This window comes from Meles meles, chromosome 13 (assembly GCF_922984935.1).
Source record: "Meles meles chromosome 13, mMelMel3.1 paternal haplotype, whole genome shotgun sequence".
In the NCBI taxonomy this organism is placed as follows: domain Eukaryota; kingdom Metazoa; phylum Chordata; class Mammalia; order Carnivora; family Mustelidae; genus Meles; species Meles meles.
The window spans coordinates 32,110,738-32,135,028 of record NC_060078.1 but is presented as its reverse complement, the minus strand read 5'-3'; the positions used below and the strand labels follow the sequence as shown (position 1 = coordinate 32,135,028).

The 24,291-nt window shown below is 49.1% G+C and overlaps 1 protein-coding gene across 5 annotated transcripts in view; it reads right to left on the bottom strand.

The window, feature by feature from the left end:
* CDH23 (cadherin related 23) overlaps window positions 1–23,670 on the bottom strand; it is a 395,682-nt gene extending 372,012 nt beyond the window's left edge. For all 5 annotated transcript variants that reach the window (XM_046026731.1, XM_046026733.1, XM_046026732.1 and 2 more), the window contains exon 1: window positions 23,318–23,670. The gene's annotated coding sequence lies outside the window, so the exon portion shown is untranslated. The remainder of the gene's footprint in view (window positions 1–23,317) is intronic.
* Between the last annotated feature and the right edge of the window lie 621 nt (window positions 23,671–24,291).

Genomic DNA, 24,291 nt, shown 5'->3' with positions numbered 1-24,291 from the left:
GTAGCATGTGCACTCTGTAACAGCAACCTGATAGTTTTCCCTGTGGTTAAGTGATAAATCTGTCCCAAATTGCCTGTGACAGCCATTTCATCCCCACCTAATTGTGTGAGATGCTGTTTGATTGTTTTTATGCTTATTAATATCGCAGCTCCCGAAGGGAGAAAGAAGGACCCAGTGGGGCCCCGGGGGGGGCGGGTGTAGGAGCCCTGGACCCTCCACTAAGAGCTCGGTGAAGAAGCCGGCTCCCGCCAGGTGGGCAGAGAGGGAGAGTTCTGTACGGGAACTAACAGGAGGGTGCAGCGGGAGATCTAGGCTCAAATCCCTGCTCAGCCTCAGTTTCCCCCCTGTACAAACCAAGAGAGAGGCCCCTCCTTAGCAGGGATGGTGGGAGGATTCAGTGAGAGAGCCCAGAACTGTGTCCAGCACCAGGGGAGTGCCCACAGAGTCAGATGGCCCCTGCCTTCCTCCCTTCTCAGACCCTGTCTCTTCTGCCCAATTCACAAAATGGGAAGGAGGGCAGGCAGGAGCAGTGGGGACACGCGGTGACCCACACAGAGTTTGTCATTGCCATCATGCTCATCACACATCCCCCTCCCCCCACCCCAACACACCTGGGCTACAGGCTGGTGAGCAGAACAGAGAACACCACCGCCCCCAGCTCAGCGCCGCCCAGCCTTCTAGATCGTCTGGCTCTCTTGGCGTCTTGGAGGTGGGCGTGTCACCCCATTTTCCAGATGGTGGAACCGAATCCCGAGAAGGATAAGAGGCATGACCTCCAAACCCTGAAGTGCTTGGACCTCAGTCTGACTGACCAGCTCGGAGTGTGGCGTTTAGGTGAGCCTCAAAGCTGGCACCTCCTGCTGTAGCCCTACCTGCCTCCCCAGATCCTGATCGCTAGCAAACACCACCCACAATGGCCAGCTCACCCTCCTGGAGCTGCTGGCTGGCTCTCTCTCTGCCTGCTCACTGCTAACCTCTGCCTAGATGGGCTCCTCACCAGCCAAGGAGGGCCTTCCCATTCTTTTTTCCCTCCTCTGGCGGCAAAGGATTTGCCCAGAACCTGGAGCTGAAGTGGTTTCAAACAGCCCCAGGTGCAATGCACAGTTGGTCATTTGGTGGCCCCTGAGCCCCGGTTTCGTGTGGGTACAAAATGCACAGTGGTTCCTTCTCCTCCCTGTACAGTAGCTTGACCATCACCTCCTCTGGGAAGTCTTCCCTGATTTCACCTTCTGGGCTCTGGGAGGCCTTCCTCCACACCACTGTGCCCCTGACGAACAGACTTCCAATTTGGGCACTCCTTTGTGCACACAGGTCTGTGTACTTCACTGGTTCTGCACTCCCCTGGAATCAGGGCCTTGCTTACCTTGGTGCCTCTGGAGCCTAACAGTGGCTCTTCACTATGATGTACTGAAATACAAGGGAAGAAGGAGAAGGGAGAGAGAACGGGCAGGAGGGAGTAAAAGCAGAGGACCAGAGCACGACTCTTCTCCCAGAGACCACAGCAGGGGTGTCCTAATGCCAAACGCTCCCAAGGATTATGAAGTCTTTCCCTCTGCTTCCCCCACCCCATGGAGCTCCAGAGGAAAGGGAGTCAGGGGAAGGGTTTTGGGAGAGGCAGAGCAACGTGCTCTCCTCTTCTCTCTGGGCCTCCATTTTCCCACCTGTGAAGTGGGGATCCAGTTTCCCAAAGGTAAGGCAAGCACATGGAGAACTTAACAGCTGGTCCTTTGACTAAAAAACCACCCACATCATCGCAGGCAGCCATGAAGGAGGTTCAGTGTGCTGGGAGCTGCTGGGCAGGCCTGTGGAAGTCTTGAGACCCCAGGGGTCTAGCTCTTTCCCCCAACCACCTTCCTTCCTCACCCTGGAAACCTGGGGCAGAAATCTAGAGCCAGAAGAAACCCAGAGATCCTCAGCAGTCTGTCCATTTGGCAGAAAGCAAAACTGAGGCCCCAGGATGGAAGCAGGAAGAATATTAGCACATACTGAATATGCCTACCAAGTGTTAGGCCACCTAATTTCGTAAATCGCCAGCACTATCCGTGAGGGGCCTAACTGACCCATTCAGTAGATGAAGAAACTAGGACTCAGCGAGGATCTGTAATTTGACTGGGGTCTCACAGCACAAAGCGAGGACAGATGGATTCAAATCCTGGAGGTTCTGGCTCCAGAAATGGAACTCCTTCCCTGGCAACCACATAACAAGGGCTGCCTGGATTTCAAGATAAATGTTCTTTAACACCCAATCTGGTGCTCTCTCTCCTACATGCTACAGGGCTGCCCCACCCTGCCCTACCTTCAGATCCACTGTGCAGAGTTTAGAGCATCACTGAACACCAAGATTGGACTAGAGTTGGCTCTTCACGGGACTGCTCTACTCTACAGCATCTTCCTGCATAGAACTTCAGCTTTGACTTGTATACCCCCAGTGATGGAAAGCTCACTACTTACGCAGGATACATTCTATCTTATGGCTAGCTTGGTTAACTAGGGGTTCCTTCCTCTTAAGGGACCAAAAGCATCTTCCTAAGACCTGAAGGCTTCACGTGACTTCAGGCCACTGTGCCCACCACTGCTTCCATTCAGCCCCTCACAAGCCCACTTCTTCACCCTCCCCCACCCCAGGCTCTTTTAATTTATCTTTTGACCCTACCACCCTCTACCTTTCCCCAGTAACCACTTTTTAACCTTTACTAAGGGCAAGGATATCTTTTTAAAAATACTCAATTTAAGAAAAAAATATTTCACATCTGTATGAGCAATACACAAATCATAATTCTTAAAAATAACAAATTGCAGGCCAGAGTAATCATAAGTAAATTGATATTGATAAATAAGCTTTTCTCCAGAGCAGTAGGTGGTTTATTTTAATCTAATGAGTTTTGTATTTTCCTAGCTTTCAGATTCCATGATGAAGGGCTGTCTGCAATAGAATTACGACGCTCTCCAAAATATTGTAATTTAATGCCTCATTTTGTCAAGACTTTCTTGAAAATGAGATTTGTTCCTAGTGAAGAATTTTACTCAGTTCTTTCCCACATGCCCTCTCCCCCACCCCCCGCTGACCTCCCCAGGCACACAGGTTCTCCTCGGGCCGGGCCTGGACTGGGTGTGCAGAAGGGAGAGTCGGGTTAAGCACAGGTGCAGGCGAAGTACCAGGAAAACAGCCCAGGGAACCATTTCGGGCGGACCCAGCCTTGCCTGTGGCCGAACAGCACCCTCTGCCCACTCTGAGCCTCCCCACTGCCTCCTGCCCATAGGCTGGGGAGGGCAAACCTCATCCCGCCTTACAAGATGCTACAACGACTCCTCCTTGGAGGTTTAAGGGAGCAAGAGGAGCCCCTGTTACCCCTAAGGACACAAGATGCAACTGACAGATCCCACAGGCAAAAGCCAAAGCTGAGGGGAAACATAACAAAGCTATTTGTGGAGAAGCCTTTGGGAGTCATTTGGTTGAATGCCCCCAGGGATGGGAAGCTCACCACCTACTCAGCCAAGCTGGTGCACTGTTAAGTATACTACTGCCAGGCCACTGGAGGGAACTTTTGATGGAGCTGGGGCCAAGAAATGTTGAAAGGAGCAGAGGAGGATGTCAAGAGAACAGCCAGACTGGCTGGACTCACATCTTGCTTGCCCATCAAGGTATGTGAGCTGGTCTGAGAGACTTCCCCTCTCCGGACCCCAGCTTCTTGCATCACTGAAATGAAGATAATAATAGCACCTCCCTTACAGGGTTGTTGTGAAGAGCAAATGGAATGCATGTAAAATACCTGGAATGCAATCTGTATACCGTAAGCTTTCAAGAAATGTTATTAACAGTGGTGGTATCATCGCCATCATACGGCATGTGTACATAGACCATCTGCGAATACACTAAGAGAGCAGAAACTGACAGCTTCTGGGAGTGTAACCCAGGAGGCTGGAGGAACAAGGTGAGAGAGAAATGTTTCACTATATTCTGTTTGGGGCCTTCTGAATTTTTCTACACGTGCTATATGACTGACCCAGAATACACTTGAAAAAATAAAATAGAATTTGGAATTTCAAAAAAGAGAAAGACGAATTTCTTCTTTTAATGGACCCCAAGTTGCACCCTGGAAATGTTTGCTCCCTGTTCGGCCTTCTGGCTTCCAGAGTCACACAGCGTCAATGCTGTCCTTCTAAGCAAGTCATTTATTCACTCAACAAACCCTCCTGAGCACCAGCCCTGAGCTACTGGGTGCAAGCTTGCAGCAGAGGCTGAGACAGACCCCACTCTCTGCAGCCCAGCAGGTGAAAGGGGCATTCAGCCTCAACATCCCTGTCCCAGGTCCTCCAGGTGAAACTCTTACGGTGACACCACCTTCTTCCCTTCTTGGCCCACTCTCCCTTAAAAAGCTGTTCTCATGCCTCAGTTAGAAGTTTCAGATCGCTACTTTTGATTTGAAAATGATGTGAGTTGACCACTTAATGGTACACATATTCAAGTGTTGAGAGGAGAAGTGAACTAATGTTCCCAACTAACTTTGAAATACATCCCGCCAAAAGTGATCTGATGGATGTTTCGGGAATGGATAGAAGGACAGATGTATGATAAAGGAAATGCCACAAAATGTAAACTGAAGAATCCTACTTGGGTGGGTGGGGGGAGGAATATGGGTGTTCACTGTACAAGTCTTTCAACTTTTCTGCATGTTTGGAAAATTTCATGATAGAATGTTGGAGGGAAAAGTAGAATAAAAAACCACACAAAATTTCAAGTGGCTTTTCACAACTGTGTAGCCTCCAATGCCCCTTTCCTATGGGTTAGGGGCTTTCGCTGGGGAAAAGGTCTCTGCGTGTCCATCTTAAAGGGCCTGGGCGCAATGTCCAATGCCTTTCTCCTACTACCTACCACATGGGTGGGCACTGTAATGGGCTGAGGGGATGTCTCCTCATTTTCATCCTCCCTCAAGTTCAATTCATTCTCCAGAGAGCCAATTCCTGCAGCAGCAGCAGCCCAAGAACCAGTCCTGCTAAGAAGAAAGCTTTGCTCTTCTTCAGGGTGAATACGAGGAAGCAGAGGAGAGTATCCACATGTCTTCAGGGCAGGGAGAAAACACTAATCCTCAGTCCCCTCCGGTCATACTACAGACCCTACAGACATCTTCCCGGAGTTTTTAGTCACTTCATGGTACAATAACAACAAGGACAAAGATGATGATGGTGATGATGATGGTGAGAGCTAGCATTTATTGAGCACATACTATCTGGCAAGCGCTGAGTTTCTTATTTAATTCTCACAAGCATCTGATAAAAAGGATGCAATTAGTATTATACCCATTTAACAGATGGGGAGATTGAGACTAAAAGAAGTCATGAACCCAAGGTGGCTCAGCCACTAACTAGTCAACGGAGATTCAAGTCCCCACTGGGTACCACTCCACTTTGTACTGTGATGCACAACGTGGAGCAGACCAATGCTCCCAAAGAGACTAGAAATCTGTACAAAAAAAGCCTGAAAGCACTAGAAAAATATCAGGGCAGACAGAACCTGAGATGCAAAAATCCAGGGAAAAAGGAAATTCCCGGGGATAAGCCCAACATTCTAAGAGCCTCTTTTCCACTCAGAGCATTGGCGAGCAATGAGAGTGGGGAAGCCAGCAAAATTTTGGCCATCCTGTGAGTCTAGGGAAATAAAAACGGGGCTTCTGGGTGAAAAAGGCAGCCAGCACTTAAGGATCCAAGATCCCAGAGAGAAGGGAGGGATCGAGAAGTGAATTCAGCACTGAGGACCGGTTTTTCCCTCGAAGTGTTTGCGATTTCTTAAGCTTTGGAGAGAACCACCCAAGGAACCAAGCAGAAAGCAGCTGAACAGTAGAAGGGAGTTTGTAGCTGACTCGTGTTATGGTGGAGACAAAAATGGAGTTTAGGAGGAGAGGCTTTGGTTAACAGACCCCTAGGGAGTTGCTCCAGAAGTGTCCATGAACTGTAGGTAAATCAAACATTATAAAGACTTCAAGTCCCCCTGAATCAGCTCAGTCCCTGACTGGTTTCTGATAACTGGGTGCTTCGCTGCCTGCCGGATGAGAAGGTGACTCCGCTATGAGAGGAAGCAGCAGCATCAGAGCCCCTACAGGTTTTCATACAAAATGACCGATGTTCATAACAAAATTACCAGCCATACCATAGACAGGACCAAGAGAGAAAACTGAGAATAGAAACACGTCCACAGGTAACCCTGATATTGGAGTTATCAAATAGGGGCTACACATGTGGGCCCAGGGTCCCACGTTGGGCTCCCTGCTCAGCAAAGAGTCTGCTTTCCATCTATCCCTCCCCACTGCTCCTGCTCTCTCACTCTCTCTCTCTCATACACTCTCTCAGATACATAAAATCTTTTAAAATTTTAAAATAAAATAAAATGTTTAAAAGACAATTAGACTGGATTTGAAAATACTACATTATGCTTGTAAGTGAAACACCTTGAATATAAGGACACACAAGCACCGAAAGCAAAATAAAAGGAAAGCTACCAAAGATTACCAAAGATGAAGATAGATATTTCAAAGACAGACATTTCAACATAATCAAAGGGCAAATCCACCAGGAAAGCAGCTGAAGATACGGAAAGTAGGAAGATAATTGAATTCTAAATTTTACTTCCCTGATAACATAGCTTCAAAATACACAAAGCAAAAATTGACAAAACTAGAGAAACAGACAAACCCACAATCACAATGGAAGACTTCAATGCATCCTTCTCAAAAATTAATGGAAAGAGCAGAAAACAAATCAGTAAGGATACCAGCATCTAGACAACATCATTTACATATCCGACCTCATTGACAAAATTAAACACTGCACACAGTAGCAGAATAAACACTCTTCCTGTGAGCTGATGGAAAACTTACCAAAATCCACCATGCTGGGCTGTAAAGTAACTTTTAATATCTTTCAAAGAAATGAAATAATTCAAAGTATGTTATCTGGTCATAGAAGATTAAGCTCAAAAACAACCAAGAAAAAAAAATGAGGAAATCCCCTAAATGTTTGGAAATGAAGCAATGCACTTCTAAACAAAACAGAATAAAACCCATAAATCAAAGAAGAAACTGCAACAGAAATTAGAAAATGTTTTGGACCAGACAATAATGAACATAGGACATACAAATATTGTACTTAGAGGAAAATTTATACCCTTAAATTCAGATTTTAGAAAAGAAGAAAATCTTAAAAGCAATCATCTATGCATCTAATTCAAAAAAAAATTAAGAAGTAAACTAAACCCAAAGAGAGTAGAATTTTTTCATCTCCTTTCACCCCAAAGGAGATGAAAACATTTTCAATAAGAATAGAAATTAATGAAATAAAAGCAAAATTAAATAGGCAAAGATCAGGAAAAATAAAAGCAATTCTTTGAAAAGAACTTGATGAATCTAGTGATCAGCAATATACTGAAGACAACGTTAGAAGACACATATTACCAGTATCAAGAATGAAAAATAAAGTATCACTATAGATAGCAAGGAGAGTGCAAAGATCGTAAGAGAACAATTAAGAAGATACTACAAATATCTTTCTATCAATTCATTAAAACATTTATATAAAATGAATAATGTCCTCAAAAAATAGTTTATTAAAACAGACACACAAAAACATAGAAATATAAATAATCCTATTTCTAAATTGAAACTGTAATCAAAAACCTTCCCACTAAGAAATCTAAGTTCATATGGTTTCTCTATTAAATTTTTCTAAAATATTTAAGTTAAAAAAAAACAACACCCTACACAAATCTTATCCATACTCAACACAGAAAAACAAAAAAAGAAGTAACAGTTTCCAATTTATATCATGAGGGCAGTATAATTTCATGACATAATCTGACAAGAATATCATAAGAAAGGAAAATCACAGATTGACCTCTTTCATCAACAGTAAAAAACATCTTAAACAGAATATTAAGAGTTCACATATGCCATGCAAAATATAGCCAAAATAAAATGCTCTTGTAGCTTTTCTGTTAGCAGCCAAAGGATTATGAAAAGAATAATATATCATGACATAGTTGGATTTATTCCAGGAATGCAAGGTTGGTTAACTTTTGAAAGTCAATCCATGTCATTCACCACAAAGAAGAAGAAAACATGTATGTTCATTGCAATGGATGCAAAAATGCATTTGATAAAATTCCATGCACATTTATGACAAAACTCTAAGCAGAAAGGAACAGAAGAGGTCATCTGTGGAAAACAGACAGCTAACATCACACTAAATGGCTGAAGACTTAAGATCAGGAACAAAACAGAGATGCCTGCTATTACCACTTCCATTCAACATCATACTGAAAGTTCTAGTCAGAGTAATTAGGCAAGAAATTTCCAACTCCAAACTGGAAAGGAAAGAGTAATCTCCATTCACAGATGACATGATCTTTATGTAGAAAACTCCAAAGATGCCATTAAAATGCTGTTAGAGCTAATGAGTAATTCAGCAAAGTTGCAAGATACAAGATCAACACATAAAAATCAGTTGCATTTCTATACACTAGCAGTAAGTTATCTGAAGAGAAATCTGCAAAAGCAATTCCATTGACAATAGCATCCAAAAGAATAAAATAGGAAAAATAGGAATAAATTTAACCAAGGAGGCAAACGACTTGTACGCTGAAAATACACAAAACATTGCTGAGAGACGTTAAAGTAGACATAAAGAGGTGGAAGACATTCCATGTTCATGAACTCTAAGACTTGATATTGTTAAGATAGGATACCACCCAAAGCACTCTATACATTTAATGCGACCCCTATCAAAATCCTAATAGTAATTTTTTTTTGCAGAAGTAGAAAACCCATCCTGAGATTTATACAGAGTCTCAAAAGATCCCTTAATAACCAAAATAATCTTGAAAAAGAACAAAGTTGGGATACATACACTTCCTGATTTCAAAACTTGCTATGAAGCTACAGGAATCAAAATAGTATGGTACTGATGTAAGGACAGGACTATAGACTGATGGAACAGAACTGAGAGCCCAGCAAGCAGCCGTTGCACACATGGCTAATATATTTTCAACAGGGGTGTCAGGAGTCTTCACTGGGGGAAAGGACAGTCTTTTCAGCAAATGGTGCAGGGAAAACTGGTATCCACATGCAAAAGAATCAAGTTGGACTCTTAACTTATACCATATATAAAAATTAACTAAAATATGGGCACCTGGGTGACTCAGTCTTTAAGTGTCATGATCCCAGGGTCCTAGGATGGAGCCCCTGCTCAGCTAGAAGCCTGCTTCTCCCTCTCCCACCTCCCCCTTCTTGTGTTCCCTCTCTCGCTGTGTCTCTGTCAAATAAGTAAATAAAATCTTTTTTAAAAAATTAACTAAAAACCAATCAAAAACCTAAAAATAAGAACTAAAACTATAAACTTCTTAGGGGAAAATCTTCATGACATTGGATTTGGCAATGATTTCTTGGCTGTGACACTGAAAGCAGGGGTAAGAACAAAAAAGATAAGTCAGACTTCATCAAAATTGAGAAACGTTTGTGCATCCAAAAACAGAGCAAAAAAGGCAACCTATGGAATTGGGAGAAAATATTTGTAAATCATATACCTGTTAATGGATTAACTTCCAGAACACATGAAAACCTCCTACAACTCAGTAACAACCACATCACAAACAACCCAATTCAAAAATAGGCAAAGGACTTCTATTTCTCCATAGAAGATACACAAATGTCCAATAAGCACATGAAAAGATACTTACATTGCTACCCATTGGGTAAATGCAAATCAAACCATGATGAGATACCACTTAGAACCCATCGGGATAGCTATCACCAAAAACAAGGGGCACCTGGGTGGCTCAATTGGTTAAGTATCTGCCTTTGGCTCAGGTCACGATCCCAGGATCCTGGGATCGAATCCCACATCCAGATCCCTACTCAGTGGGAGCCTGCTTCTCACCCTCCCTCTGCTGCGCCCCCTGCTTATGCTCTCTCTCTTTCTCTCTCTCTCAAATAAAAAAAGAAAATCTTTTTAAATAAATTGTTGGTGAAGATGCAGAGAAATTTTAACTCTTATGCACTGCTGTTGGGAATACAATTGAGGAGCTGCTGTAGCAAACCATATGGGAGTTCTCAAGAAAATCAAATGTAGAATTACCACACAATCCAGGAATTCCACTCTTTGATATACTCAAACAAATTCGTGGCAGAGACTCAAACAGATACTTGTACACCAATGTTCATAGCAACATTATACATAGTAACCAGATGTAGAAACATTCCAAATGCCTGTCCACAGATAAGTGGATAAATAAAGCACGGTGTACATACACATACAATTGGACAAGAGTCAGCCTTGAAAAGAAATGAAACTCCAATTTATGCTACAACATGGATGAATTCTGAAAACATAAAAGGACAAATATTGTATGATTCTGCTTATACAAAATACTTAGAATAGGCAAATTCGTATAGACAGAAAATAAAATAGAGGTTACTAGGGGCTGGGATGGGGACTGAATGGAGAGTTATTATTTAAATGGTACAGAGTTTACAGAGTTACTGTTTGGGATGATAAAAGGTTTGGAAATGGATGGCAATGATTGTTACACAACATGGTGAACTTACTTAATACCACTGAATTGTACACTTAGAAACAATTAAAATGGTAAACTTTGAGTCAAGAGTACTTTACCACAATTCTGGGGAAAGAGTAATAAAAGAAAATTTCCCTAATCTGATAAACGACATTGACAAAAAACCTACAGCAAACATCACACTTAATGGTGGAATACTGAAAACTTTCTCCTAAATGCCAGAATCAAAATAAACATGCCCACTCTCACCAGTTCTATTCAATATTGTGCTGAAAGTCCTAGCCATTGCAATAAGACAAGAAAAAAAGCATCAGAAAGGAAGGAAAACATGGTTCTTTCTAGAAAACATGATTGTATATATTAAAAAATAAAGAAAATTCAACAAACAATCAGAACAAATAAGTAAATTTAGCAAAGGTTGTTGGGTTCGGGGCAATATTGTAAAAATCAGTTGTATGTCCACATGCCAGAAATAATTAGAAATGAAAAAGATTTCTAAATATAAATTTTCATAGGATTAAAAAAAAACACAAAACACATAGAAATCAATCTAGTAAAAGAAGTGTAAAGCCTCTACACAGACAATTAAAAAGCCTTCTTGAAAGAAATTTATTAGGACCCAGGTAAACGGATGAGCTTATCTTGTCTGTGGATCAGAAAAGTCAATATTGTAACAATGTCAATTTTCCTCAAATTGACCTACCTATTTCTGATGCAGTCTCAGTCAAATCTCAGCAGGGATTCTGTGGCATTTCAAAAGCCCATTCTAAAGCTTATATAGAAATACAAAGAACCAAAAGTAAACAAAAATGCTGAAAAACAAGGCTAGAGGATTCACACTGCCAGATATCCAGACTACATGTATAAAGCTATAGGAATTACACTGTAAAGTTTGTATTGGTACGAGGACAATCAAATACGCCCAACAAAACTGCATACACATATATGTATGTCAAAAGACACATAACAAATAATCATAACAATCTTTCCTATAAAAGCCAAAGACTGGAAGCAACCCAGTTGCCCATAAAGAGTAGAATGGGTCAACAGTGGATTCTTCATACAATGGGATACTATAGAGCACTGAGAATGAATGGGTGTAAGTATAGACAACAGGATGAAACTCACAAATAAATGAGAGAAAACCTCACAAAGAGAATATACTGCCTGATTACCCGCAGACTAGAGGGACAACACAGACAAAATGAACATATGATATTAGAAGTCAGGCTAAGAGTTGCATTTGGGGACTAATGACAGGGAGATGGCTTCAGATGTTTTTGTTTTCTTTTTCGTTTTTGGTTGTTTTTTTTGTTTTGTTTTGTTTTTTGGTTTGGGGAGAAGTTACATGGGAGTGATCACTCTGCAGTATTTCCAGCTGTATGATTTGCACACCTTTCTGTATGCGTTATACTTCAATTAAAAAGTTGACTAAGAAAAGTCCCAGTTGGATTGGCACCATCAGGGCTACTCACCACTACACTGCCCTGCCTCTCTTTGTGTTTGCCTACCATGGGAGCACAATGCCAGTGGGCACAGAGAGAAGCCACAGTCTCGCCAAGGGGGCCTCCTCCTCCATGAAGCCTCCTATGACTGCCCACTTCCCCCACCTCCTTTGAACCTACAGAGCCTTTCTCATAAGTATGATAGCTACTCTTGGCACCCCCAGGCGACATGCATGACTCTAAGGCTCCAGAATGTAGGAGCTGGGAATAACAGGAGCATCATAATACCTAATAGGTGAGCATAACAGCAACATAAAAATACATACTGACAGTATTTGTTGAGCAATTACTATGTGCAGGCACTTTTTCTAAGGATTTTACATGCAGTAACTCATTTAGTCCTTCCGGTAACACTGTGAAGTAGGTACTGCTGTTATCCTGATTTTCCAGATAGAAAACCAAAGAAAAAAAATGATTGATTCAGTTGCCTAAGGCCACACAGCTAAGAAGTGGAAGAGCTAGGATTCGACCCTGTGTAGCTGGGCTCAGAAACACTCCCCTTGTTTCAGTAATGGGCCCACCCATGAGGCCTGGGTTCTGGAGCCCCAGCTACACCACCCAGACACAGCACAAATGGAGAGAGGCTCCCCTTCTCTTCCAAGCTGGCAAAGGCATCTATGCGTGTGTGGACAGGGATGAGGTGTGTGACGCCTTGAAGGACCCATTCTACAACTGAAGAACAGCAGGCAGACCTGGCCTCTCGGGCCTGGGCTCCTGCGCCTGGGGAAGCCAGCTGGGGCCAAAGGGTGGATTTGGGGGCAAGGTCCTTCCCTAGGCCATGGAGGAGGGCCTGGGACCTCCTCAGAGGTCTGACCCCTGCAGACCACACTCAGGACAAAAAGAAGGTGCAGGCTGGGGACCCCTGTTCCCCTCCTAGGCACTGGCCAGAGGTCCTCTGCTTCCCACCCCCCCAGGCCAGGGGTCTGGAAACAGCTCATCTGGAGGCAAAGCCAGCTTCCTCCAGGAACGAATGCTACCATGTCAGACTCTCCACCCCGCACCTGACACATCCTACAAGTTTCTTCGTGAATCTGCCTTTGAGCTCTCCTGCTGCAGTGTAAGCACTGTCAGGAAGAGGCCTTCATCCTGCCAGAGACGTTCTTTGTTTTCCTAGAAGGTATGGGGTCCAGAGGCTCCCCCGTACCGGGTGTGGGTAGCTGTAGCCAGATCCAGTGACAAACACTTAAAACGACAGACCCCCGCAGCATTCGAAGATAAAGTCAGACTTACCCGCCCCCCAACTTGCATCAAACAGCACTTCCCTTGGTGGAGGCCAAAGCTCAGGGAGACAGAACCATCTCGTGTCTACGACAACCAGAAGGAGCCCCGAGAGGGGGCCACCCTAGCAAAGGTGACAGAACACATCCATGACAGAGACAGGGAGCGGCCTGATGCCCGGTGCAGCAGACTGCTGGAAACCAGGCCTGGGGGCAGGGCACGAGAGACAGCCCACCTTTCGGAGCAGCCACTGCGGGGGAGTGTCCAGGTGCAGAACTTCAGCACACTTGGGTGTGAGGACACACACACACACACGCACACACGCACACAGCCCAGGCCATCTGGGTCCAAGTGAGAATGAGAGGGAGCTGTTCGTACAAAGCCCTTCTGAGCTGGACTGACGAAAGGGAAACAGAGAAGTTGTGTCTCCAGCTGGCCCTTCCCATTTCCCTTTGCCCTCCCTGACACCCCCAGCCCTCCACGACCCAGCCCGGGGAAGCTGTGAAACACACAGGTGCAACCAGGTCACCTAGTTAACAGTCTCCCTCCCGCTGTATTATTCATGGGCTCCCTTCTTCCGGCCCGAGCTCCAGTTTCCAACAGCCCTCGGGCTCAGCTTGGCAGGTCAAGCCGCATGGCAAGTCTGGCCTGCGGCAAGCCCCACTCTACACCCCATGTCCTTCCCGTCCTCTTGTTAGGGTGCAGCCATTCCCATGCAAACTCAGCCCCCAAGTGGGAGAGCTCTGGGGTCAATGAGGAAGAACACAGAAGAACACCTTGGCGAAGCTTGGCTCAAGATGCTAAAATTTCCAGATGGAGCTGCAGGCCCCTCCCCTCTCACCCACACACACAGAATCGGCTGTCCCAGATACAGTACCCGGGACGAGGGTGACAGCCCATGGGAGGCAAGGGCCACGCCTTCTCCACTTCTGTACGTGAGTGTGCCTTGCGGCGTGTCCTGCAAACAGGGCAGGCTTAGTCAATACGCAGGAGATGGGTATCAAATTGACAGGGGGACACAAGTCATTGAGCCATTCAAAGACGCTGCTATTGGGTTTAGACATTTTCATGCTATTTCAATAGCTATCTGCATATATCTTGTGAGTTCTCCCATAGTGTAAGTCATTCATACATAGTGATAACTCATAAATATTGAAGGACTGATTGATTACAGGTTCTATATATCACAATACATTCTGCCAAGCACGTCCACGCATCTCTCGAGAATCCCTACTCCCTGAGTGTGGTGGCCTGGCCCCAAGGATTTTCCCCCTCCTTCACAGGTGAGTAAACTGTTGCTCAGAGAATTGGAGCCCTTGAATCTGCACAAGGACCGTGACGGAAGTCTCAACACTCACTGGGGGTGTCTTGCTTCACGGTTCACACGTAACTCTCTGCCTCACGGTTCCTGCGAACCTGCCAATACAGGAGAGCTACGAAGTCCCCCCATGGTCCCCCAGGGAGGCTACACGGGCTGGGACCAGCATCTAAGCTGAGGTCACTCTAGGAATAACACTTGGCCAAAAACACAGAGTGTAGCTCGTGGGCCAACGCGGCCCACAGCACAGGGGAAGTGTGGGTGGGGATTCAGTCACCAGACTCACTACCCAGCCTCACTCTCTCATATGCCTGTGTGCCATAGGTCCCTGAATGTCCCACCCCAGAGCAGGGTCAGCCACAGGTGAAGCCCAGACAGGCTGGACTGAGAATGCAGCCCCGTCACCACCTCTGTGCAGACCTGAGGTGGGTCGCGTGCCCTTTCTGAGTTCGGCTGCCCATCTGGATCATCAGGAATTTGGCTCTGGCCTTCTCCAAGGGCAGTGTGGGGCCAAGAACAGGCTGAAGATGAAGGAGCCACACTGCCTTGCTCACATTCTACCCCACTGCCTGCCTGCTGTGTGACTTCGGGTGAAGTGCTTGACCTCTCTGTGCCTCTGTGCCTGTTTTCTCATCTGTAAAATCAGAGTAACAGCAGTGCCTATCTCACAGAGCGCTCAGACAAGGGCCTGGCACATAGTAAAAGCTTAGTAAGTATTTCTAGTTACTACTAGCAGTCCTGACACTCTATCACAGAGGTCACACATAGCCTGGCAGCTTGCTGAAAGGTCCTCCCTACCATACACATTCCACAAGGTCAGGAGTCACTGCTGGGCCCCAGGGGCCTAGAACAGTGCCTGGCACCCAGTAAAGGCTCCATTTATATTTGATAAATGAATGAATGGCCTCACGGTGTCTATAAATATTTGAATTAGTTGCTAACATTTAAAATGACAAAATTATGCATTTTTAAAAATCTGCACTTCTACATAATTTTGGAAGTCAGTTGTGGCATACCTGTCCTGTCCTCTGGCTTGCCAAGCTCTGGCCAGAATGGGAGCGGTAGCGCCCCCTTCAGACGGGGGAGGGGGGAGCATGTGCAGTTTGCCCCAGCACCTGCCCAGCCAGTCTGCGGCTAACATCCACTGTCCGGATCTGTAGGTACCACTGTCGGGATTTGTAGGATCTGCAAGGAAGGTCTGCCTTAACCCAGCCCCAGAGCAATCTGCTCACGGGACCTTCTTCAGAACCCCAGGATCCCCTCCAAGCCCTCCTCCCACCCCAAGTCCAGGAGAGGAGACAAGCCTTCAGGTCTCTTGAGCACCCGAACACCTTGGCATCCAAGCCCCCCTACATTGGGCAGGCTGGGCCCTCTCCCCCAGAGGACACGATCCCTAATGCTCCGCAGTGCAGCAGCTTTCCAGGCTGACACCCTCCTTGTGCTGAAAACTCCCCAGCATAAAAAGCAAGGAGTAGCAATGAACTTCCCCTTTATCTTTGTCATGGAAAGTGTGCAGAGAAGGGGGCGGGGGACAAACACGTACAACTCCAGAGATAAAGTCCTTTTCTAAAATATTAGTATCCATTAAGCTTGGTGTTTGGTGTGTTGTAGAGGATCAGGGAGGCTGCCAGTGGACACATGGGCCCCCCTTCATTGTTCCACTCCACCCTGCCCTGCCCCAGCCCTGCCAGGGCTCAGGTCCCTGGGAATGGGTTACATCTTCCCATCCTCCAAGAGCCTTCCCCCAACCACCCTATTTTCTGCCTTTAGCATGTCAATTGCCTCCTCTGTCTTCTCTGGAGCCCCCAGGACCATCTGTCAATGCCTTGGGTGTGTCTTTATTACCTGACTTTCTCCCCCAGTTCAGTGCAGTCGCCACTAGCCACGGGCGGCCAATGAACACTCAGAATGTGTCCAGTTCAAGTTGAGATGTGCTCTGGCTGCAAAACACACACCAGATGCCAAAGACTTGGGACCAAAAAACAATGTAAGATACATAACAAATAATCATTTGTTACCTTGATCCCATGTTGAAATGGTAATATTTTAGATGAACTGGGTTAAAGAAAAATAATTTCACTCAGGGCGCCTGGGTGGCTCAGTGGGTTAAAGCCTCTGCCTTCGGCTCAGGTCATGATCCCAGGATCCTGGGATCGAGTCCCGCATTGGGCTCTCTGCTCAGCGGGGAGCCTGCTTCCCCCTCTCTCTCTGCCTGCCCCTCTGCCTACTTGTGTTCTGTCTCTCTGTCAAATAAATAAAATCTTTAAAAAAAAATTTCACTTATTTCTCATAACTTTTTTTTAAGGCGCTATGAGAAAATTTCAAGCCACACTTGTGGTTTGCATTTGTGGCTTGCATTTTATTTCTCCTGAGCAGCTCTGCTGCCTGTCCTCAGTGTGAATCCCCAGCAGCTAGGTAGACTGGTATGCTGGTGATGCTGAATATTGGTTGGCCGGGGGGCTGAATGCAAGGCCTCCCCAGCAGTGCACGTGAGACCCTAAAACATTAAGGAGGATGGGTCTGGAAGGACCTTCCACCCCGCTCCCCAGTATATGCTGGTTTCCCGGTGGTGTTCCATCCATAGATTCCCCATCGAATACAAAACTACCCTCCGTAGAAGGGGCACAGAGGTCTGGCTCAGAGTTCCGTCACCACTGGTTCCCTATTTAGAAGGCAGGAAAAGCCAGCATCCCTTGTAGACAGGACCAGTGACACAAATGGATACTCAGACATGGTCCCAGCCACGCTGGGGGTTTTTTCTTTCTCTCTTTCCTCCCGCTCTCGCTCCCTCCTCTGCTTCCCTCCTCCCTTGCTTTCACTGGCTCCCAAATTATAGTCTTCTTTCAGAAACAGACAATCAAGGTGGTACGCAGGGCGCTTGTCACAAATGGCATCTCAGGTCCTCTCCAAATGGAGCATGGCCTTTAAAGAGAAAAGGAGCGCCACTATCAGCATGCCTTGGGGAAGATGCATCTGCAGGAAGGCATGGGCCAGAAAAGGCTCCCTCCCTCGTAGGCTGATCAGCCTGCGGGAGGCTCTTGGGGACTGTGATTGCAGGCCAAGCGCTGGGCTGCTAGGGTCCGAGAAATGAAGGCCTGCCTGGCCTCCCCGCCACCTCTGCTGGGGCAGGAGAAGCAGGGCTTGACCCCTGTCTGACCACCACCCTCACCCAGGGAGAGGGCCTAGAATAACCCCATTCCCCGACTCTGGGCCTCAGTTTCCCCACCTGTCACACGGTGAGTCTAGCTAATTCCTAAGAACCCTTCCAGGGCTTGGAATGGAGGTTCCACACTCAAATAGCTACAGGGGACAGGATGGAGGGCAAATGAGCACGGTGGATCAAATGTGAGATAATAGGGAGTGGTGGGGCCTGCGGAGAATGGAAGGCCATAAACTCACCTATATCTAAAAGATGGCCTTCAGGCAAAGCTCAGATGTGTGACCAAAGTCAGCGTGATGTGGGGACAGTGGTCACTTCTGGAGCAGGATGACACAGCCTGGGAGGGGGCATCTGGCCCCCTGCCAGGGCACCGGGAACGCGTCTCATCCACACGGGTTACATATCTTGGAAGGTCGCCGCTTTTAAGATCTGATTATCTTGTAGGCACGTAACCCTCAAGGAATTTTTTGAAATAAAAACATAAGTGAACCAAAGGGGCGTCTGCGAGTCAGCACCAACCAGCAGCTGCCGGTCGGGCGCAGAGACCTACCATTGCCAGCTCCCGTCAGAGATGCCAGAAATCTAGGTTTTTATGCAAAAATGATGTTGTTTTAATGTTGTTAGTAACTAATTCAAAATTAAAAATCACAACCGCACGCGCACACACCCCTTCAGGCAGAATTCAATTTATGAACTTACAGACTGTCAAGCTCTCAAAATAAGGGAGGGTTCACCTCTTGGCTAGAATATAGTGTGCCTAACCCATGACTAAATCAACAGGAATAATAAAAGCTACTCCATTTTGCATGTGTGCTCTGTGCCAGGCCCTGCACAAAAGGCTTTCTACACAATTTTCTTCCTATTCATGTTGAGAGCAAGCGTACAAGGTAATTGAAAATTATTCCCATTTACCAGATGGAAAAACGAAGGCCCGAGAGAGGCTACATGGCAGACCAAGGCTTTGGGGCTCAAGAGGGGACACACTGGTGTACAATCCCAGCTCTGTCTGCCTCTGAGCTAGAATGCCTTACGGAAATTAGGAAGGGAACAGCTTTACATTTATAATAATAACCAATGCTTGCATGGGTTGTAGACTATGCAAAGGAAGTGTACAAAATACAAATGCCAAACTTGAGCCTGCCGCGTCCCTCTTAGTGATACAGCTTGAAGCCCCTGAGGCAAAGGACAGTGTCTGCTATTCCCCCTCCCCTTGGCAAAACCCTGAGCCACACCGACATTCACTGCTGGTGTGAGACCACACCTCAGGCACACCAACGCCAAGACCCAAATATACAGACCAGCACGGAGGAGGGGCAGCCGGCCCCATTCCCTGTGACAGGGCCGGATTAAATTTCACAGTGAAAGCCTAGAACGCTGTCTCCATGTGGCTACTTCTTAAATATGCCAAGTTTCTCACAGACACCCTTCTGGTCAATCAAGTTGATAATGATATGCATTTTCTGCCCTATGGGATTCAATAAGGCCATTTTCATATTGACCCAAAATAAATGTGGCCCATAAATGCTCCAATTTTTCTAAATTGACTCTTCTGCCCAAATGATCAGTCAACACTGTTGCAGATATCCAACTCAAGACACGGAAATTTCCAGCACTCCGGAAGCACACCTTGAGCCCGGGGCATGACACCCCAGGGCAACCATGATCCTGACTTAACATCGTGGAGATGGGTTCTGCCCACCATGGCCCCTTTCCTATGGGGCCTGGGCTCTTCTGTTCTCATAGGCTCCACAACCCCCTGTCATCCCACATCTGGCACTGCAGTTCTCTTTGTCTGCCTCCCAGAGCCCCTGCAGGCACATGGGTTCGAGACCTCCACTCCAAGGGCAGGCGGCTGAAGCCCAAAATACAGCAAGACAGACAAAACCACCCAGTCCTGAAAGTGACCAACAGGAGGAGTGAAGACTTGTGCGCACTGCATGTTCTGTGCATTCACGACCGGTGAACAATGGGGCTAGAGAAGGCAATGGAACGATCGCCTGGCAATCGCCCATTCAGTCAACGAGCCCCGAGTCCAGGAGTCCACCAGCCTGGGGGGCCCTGAGGATTCAAGGAGGACTAAGACACAGCCCACGCCGCCGGAGCTCAGTGTCCTGATGAGGGCTCAGGCCCCCTCAGGGTAGTAAAAAGCACCATGGAAGAAGGTGAGGGAGGGAGGCACAGGCTGGAGAGCAGTCAGTGAAGGCTTCCCAGGGCCGGGGACCCCCAAGCGGTGTCAGTAATACACAGACAAGTGCATGACTTTCGGGCACAGCAAAGCCCCTTCCAATCCCCCACTCCTTTCCCATAGGAGGCAAAACTCTCTCATCCCGCATAGCCCATCTAGCAGAGTCTAACTGAGAATGGCCTTGTTCACCTACTAATAACACAATGAGGATTGCCCTGCTGCCAAGAAAAACTCTAATCAAGCCTCAAAATTTAAAAAAAAAAAAAAATTTTTTTAAAACAACACTATCATCGCTTGAAACCAAGGAGTTCAAAGGCAATTCAGGCAATTTTTAAAAACATCTTTATAACAGGACATTTTTAAAAACCTGAAGGTTCAGGAAAATAGTCTTCTTCATTTAGCTATGTTTTGAACTCCTGAATGAAGGAATGGTTCACATCAGAATAAAGTGCTGGTCAGGCCAACGCCCGTGCTGACCCACATGGCTCCCTCGCCGCTCTGCACCCTGGAAGGATTGCCCATCTTTCTGGCCAGGAGGCCAGCTCAGGGGAAGGACAGTCCTCTTTCAATGGGGTTGGGGCACATGCCATGACCTGTCACCCGTGACACCAGTGGCCTCACCAGGCCTCTGGGCCAAATCTTCCAGAGTCTACTCTCAGGCCAGCCTTGATAGCTTCATGGTCACCATTATCCCTGCAAAAAACCCAGGGGTAAGGCGCCACCATGCCCCGGCATCATCTTCCTGTCAGGGAGTGCAGGGTGCCCCTCGTCCCCAGCAGAAGTGGAATGTCCAACCCCAGGCTGGGGGTAGGAAGGGAGCCTGGGCAGCACACCCGCCCCCCCCCCAGGCTTTGGGCTATCCCAAATTAGCATTTCGGCACCTCGCAGCTCCCTCTGCGTAAGTCCTGTGGCCGCTGAGTGCTGTGATCATTGGGGCACTCCACCAGCTGGGAGGGACAGATGAAGCAGAGGACAGTTACTTAGTTCCTTCCCTTTGAGAGACAGCACCAACCCAGCCCCAGGCCATCTAGAGAAAGAGCAGCATATCCATCTTCCAGAACCCATGCCCTGTGCCCACTTGCTACCAGCCCACAGGCAGCACACACAGCAACGTTTTAACTGCACAGAAGGCTGAGCTGCTACTCGGATCTGACTAAAGGTCCCCCAGACACAGACACTTCCTGGCATTAGCAGAAGACAGCCCTGAGGGGTCAGCGGCAAACTGTTACTCAACCCTATCATGACTGTCCAGGAAAAGCAGTTCCAGGCATGTTCTCAAACTCACGTTCTTATCCACTGCCCTAGTGTGACACTCCCTCGGTTTGAAGAGCTTGCAAAACGCTCATCCCTAGAAGGTCTTGTGGACCAGAGCTTCACAGACCTGACTGAGCATACAAATCACTCGAGGAGCTTGTCCAACACACGTCCTGATTCAGGAGTTCTGGGAGGGGCCAGAAGAGTCTGCCTTTCTAACGAGCCCCCAGGTGATGCCGATGCCGTGTCCACAGGGCACAGCTGGAGCAGCACGGCTCCGCCAGGCCCACACCCCCGAGAAGCGTGTGCAGGTAGAGTAAGGACTTCAGTGAGATGCCCTTTCAAATATTAAGTGCAAAGAAATGAACGTCAAATGGTGAAATTGTAGGTAAGGTAGCTTGTTGGGTGAGGGAGCTCTTTGGGAGGCCAACAGAACCATCTGCCAACATAACCCCCTAATCAAGCTCGTTAGTGGGCAGATGTGAGGAGCTCAGCTATTCCAGGATGAGGAAGGCCAAGACAGAGGTGTGCAGGGGGCCCAGCCCAGATAAGGCCAGGCTGCCTGCTGGGGGCCTCCCATTCCCCCATTGTCCTCTACCACCTGGCTAATGCTAGTGACTTCTGTAGCGCCACCTTTCCAGCCCCAAAGTACTCACACTCTGTGGCACGCAGGCCCTCTCCAGCCCCAGAGAATCAGCCCCAAGCATTCCTATTCCCAGCTGAGGGGCCCCCTCCTGGCCCCTCCAGGGGGCAGAACGACCTCTAGTCTCCCACCCCACCGGAGCTGCCGGCAGTGCACCTACCCACGCACCACGACCCAAATGTTAACCAAGCCAGCTGTCTCCACCCTGGGCTGACTCATCAGCACCTCGCACCTGGCTTCAAACATGGCTCTTCAAGCCCACCCCGACCCAGGCAAGGGTCTGACGCACCCAGTGCGCTGGTGGGGACACACACACACACACACACACAATCCTTATGGGCCTCTCCAGCTTATTTCGAAATACACACTGGGGTGGGGGCTCCCGCTAATAGCCGGAACCATAAGGGTCACTGCCTCTCCCATCAGAGAGGGCAAAGTACGCAGGAGATGCAGGACCTGCCTTCTGAAGAACTGGGGAGCGCAGGGCCCTGTTACTATTCAGAAAAGGCTAATGCTGCCCCAGCCCCCGTAGGCCACTGACAGCACCAGGGCTGGGGGTTGGGGTCGCAGTGGGGCGGTGGCCAGCGGCGATGGCACCGAATCTCCGCTCTGAGCCCAGAGGCAGCGACTCTAGGTGCTCGCTTCAGGAAGGCAAGGCACGGAGAGCTCACCGGCTCGTGCCTTCACCACCCTGGAACGCGCGGGCTTCCCCCAGCGTCCCGGGCTGACCTGCAGGGGAGATGGGGGGCAGCAATCTCGAGCGCAGGCCTCCAGGGCCAACCAGCACCGTCGGTGGTGGACCTGCCAGGGGCCTGACTGGGGAAGCGAAGTGAAAGGCACACAAGGCTCCCTGCTCCGCGAGGAGTGCGTGTTCCCAAAGCCGGATCGGTTTGGGGAGGTTTCGGGGGTCCTCTGGGGTCTCTCAGGGCCACCGAGAGGTGATGAGGGTAGGGGCGAGCTACGTAACTGTAGCTTCCTCCAGCGCCAATGCCCATCCCGCGGTGGCTGTGCGCCCCACTCCATTCCACTGTCCAAACGGGGACCTAGGGCGCAGAAGGGGACAGGATTGGTAGCCCAACGCCCTCTTTACCGCTGAAATTCTCCCCAACCCAGACCCAAGCAGACCCTCTCTAAGGCGCGGAGAGCAAAGCGACCAAATGTCCAGGAACCGGGTGGGGAGCGCAGTGCCTGTCCTCCCCAAGGCCAGCCCGGCGGGAATTCGAGTTCCCGGGAATCAAAGTTGCCGCGCGTCCGGCTGCTGGCTGCAAGCGGGGCGCCTGACCCCGGTCCAGGGGCCGGGGATGGAAGGAGGCCCCGGGCGCTCGCCGCGGGCGATGGCCGTGCCGGGAACAAGTGGTTCGGCGGCTGTGGTCGCGACCCCACGGCTCCAACTTTCACCGCGCGCGACGGGCGAAAGGTGCGGAGAAGGCGAGGGAAGCGGGGAGGGAAGGGGCGGTGCGCGGCTCTCGGTACCGTGTGCGTGTGCGGAGAAGCGCCGCAAAGCGCCTCCGGCTCTGCTCTCCTCCGGGTCGGCCCCCACGGGCCGCCTGCTCCGCTGCTGGCCACCGCCGCGTCTCGCCGCCGGCGCGAAGGTTCACCCGCGGCACGCCGGCCGCTCCAGCGTCCCCTTGGGCCGGCTGCCCGCCGCTGGCCGCCTGCAACTTCAGGCGCGCCGCGGGCTTGGACGAGGAGCGCCCCAAACGTCCCGAGGCTCCGCACCCCCGCGCTCCATGCCCGGGCTGCCCCGCCCCGCCCTGCTTAGCGGCCGGCCGCCGTCGGACGCGTCTTCTCCCCGAGCATTGCGCCGCACAGCCCGCGCCCCTCTCTCCCGAGCTGCCGCCGCCGCTCAAGTCCGCGATCAACTTTCCCTCGCTTCCTCCGCCCCCCTCGGCCCCCTCCACCCAGACCCCGCCTCCTGACGCTCCCTCCCGCTCTCCCTCCTCCTCAGCCCCCTCCCGCCCGGCCGCGCCTCGCCGCCCACCCCCTCCACGCTGCGCGCCGAGATCGCAGTGGCCCGGGACCCGGCCCCGCTCCGACACCCGCCGGGAACCGCGCGGAGCCCGGCCGGGCGCTCAAGGCATGAATATTTCAGTGCTGGCGAAGCTGCCCTCTGCCGATGTCATGGCACCGGCTGCTGTGGCAACTCGACGAATCCCCCCAAGGGGCAGGGAGGACGCCCGCGGAAGCGGCCCCAGGTGCGTGCTGGAGCCTTGCCCGCAGGGCCGCCCGCCATCTCCGAGAGGGGCACGCAGAGGGGTGGGGGCCCGGCCGGCTTCCTGCCGGCTACGCGCCATGGGACCGGGAAAGGCTCCGGGAAGCCGGAGCCAGCGAGCCGGCACATGGCCTAGGTGAGCCGGCGCCATCTGTTGGCTTTAAGCGCCCCCTCTCTGTTCCAGAATCGCTGAGCACAGAGCGGGGCTCCGTCCCTCCCTAAGTCCTTGAGGCCG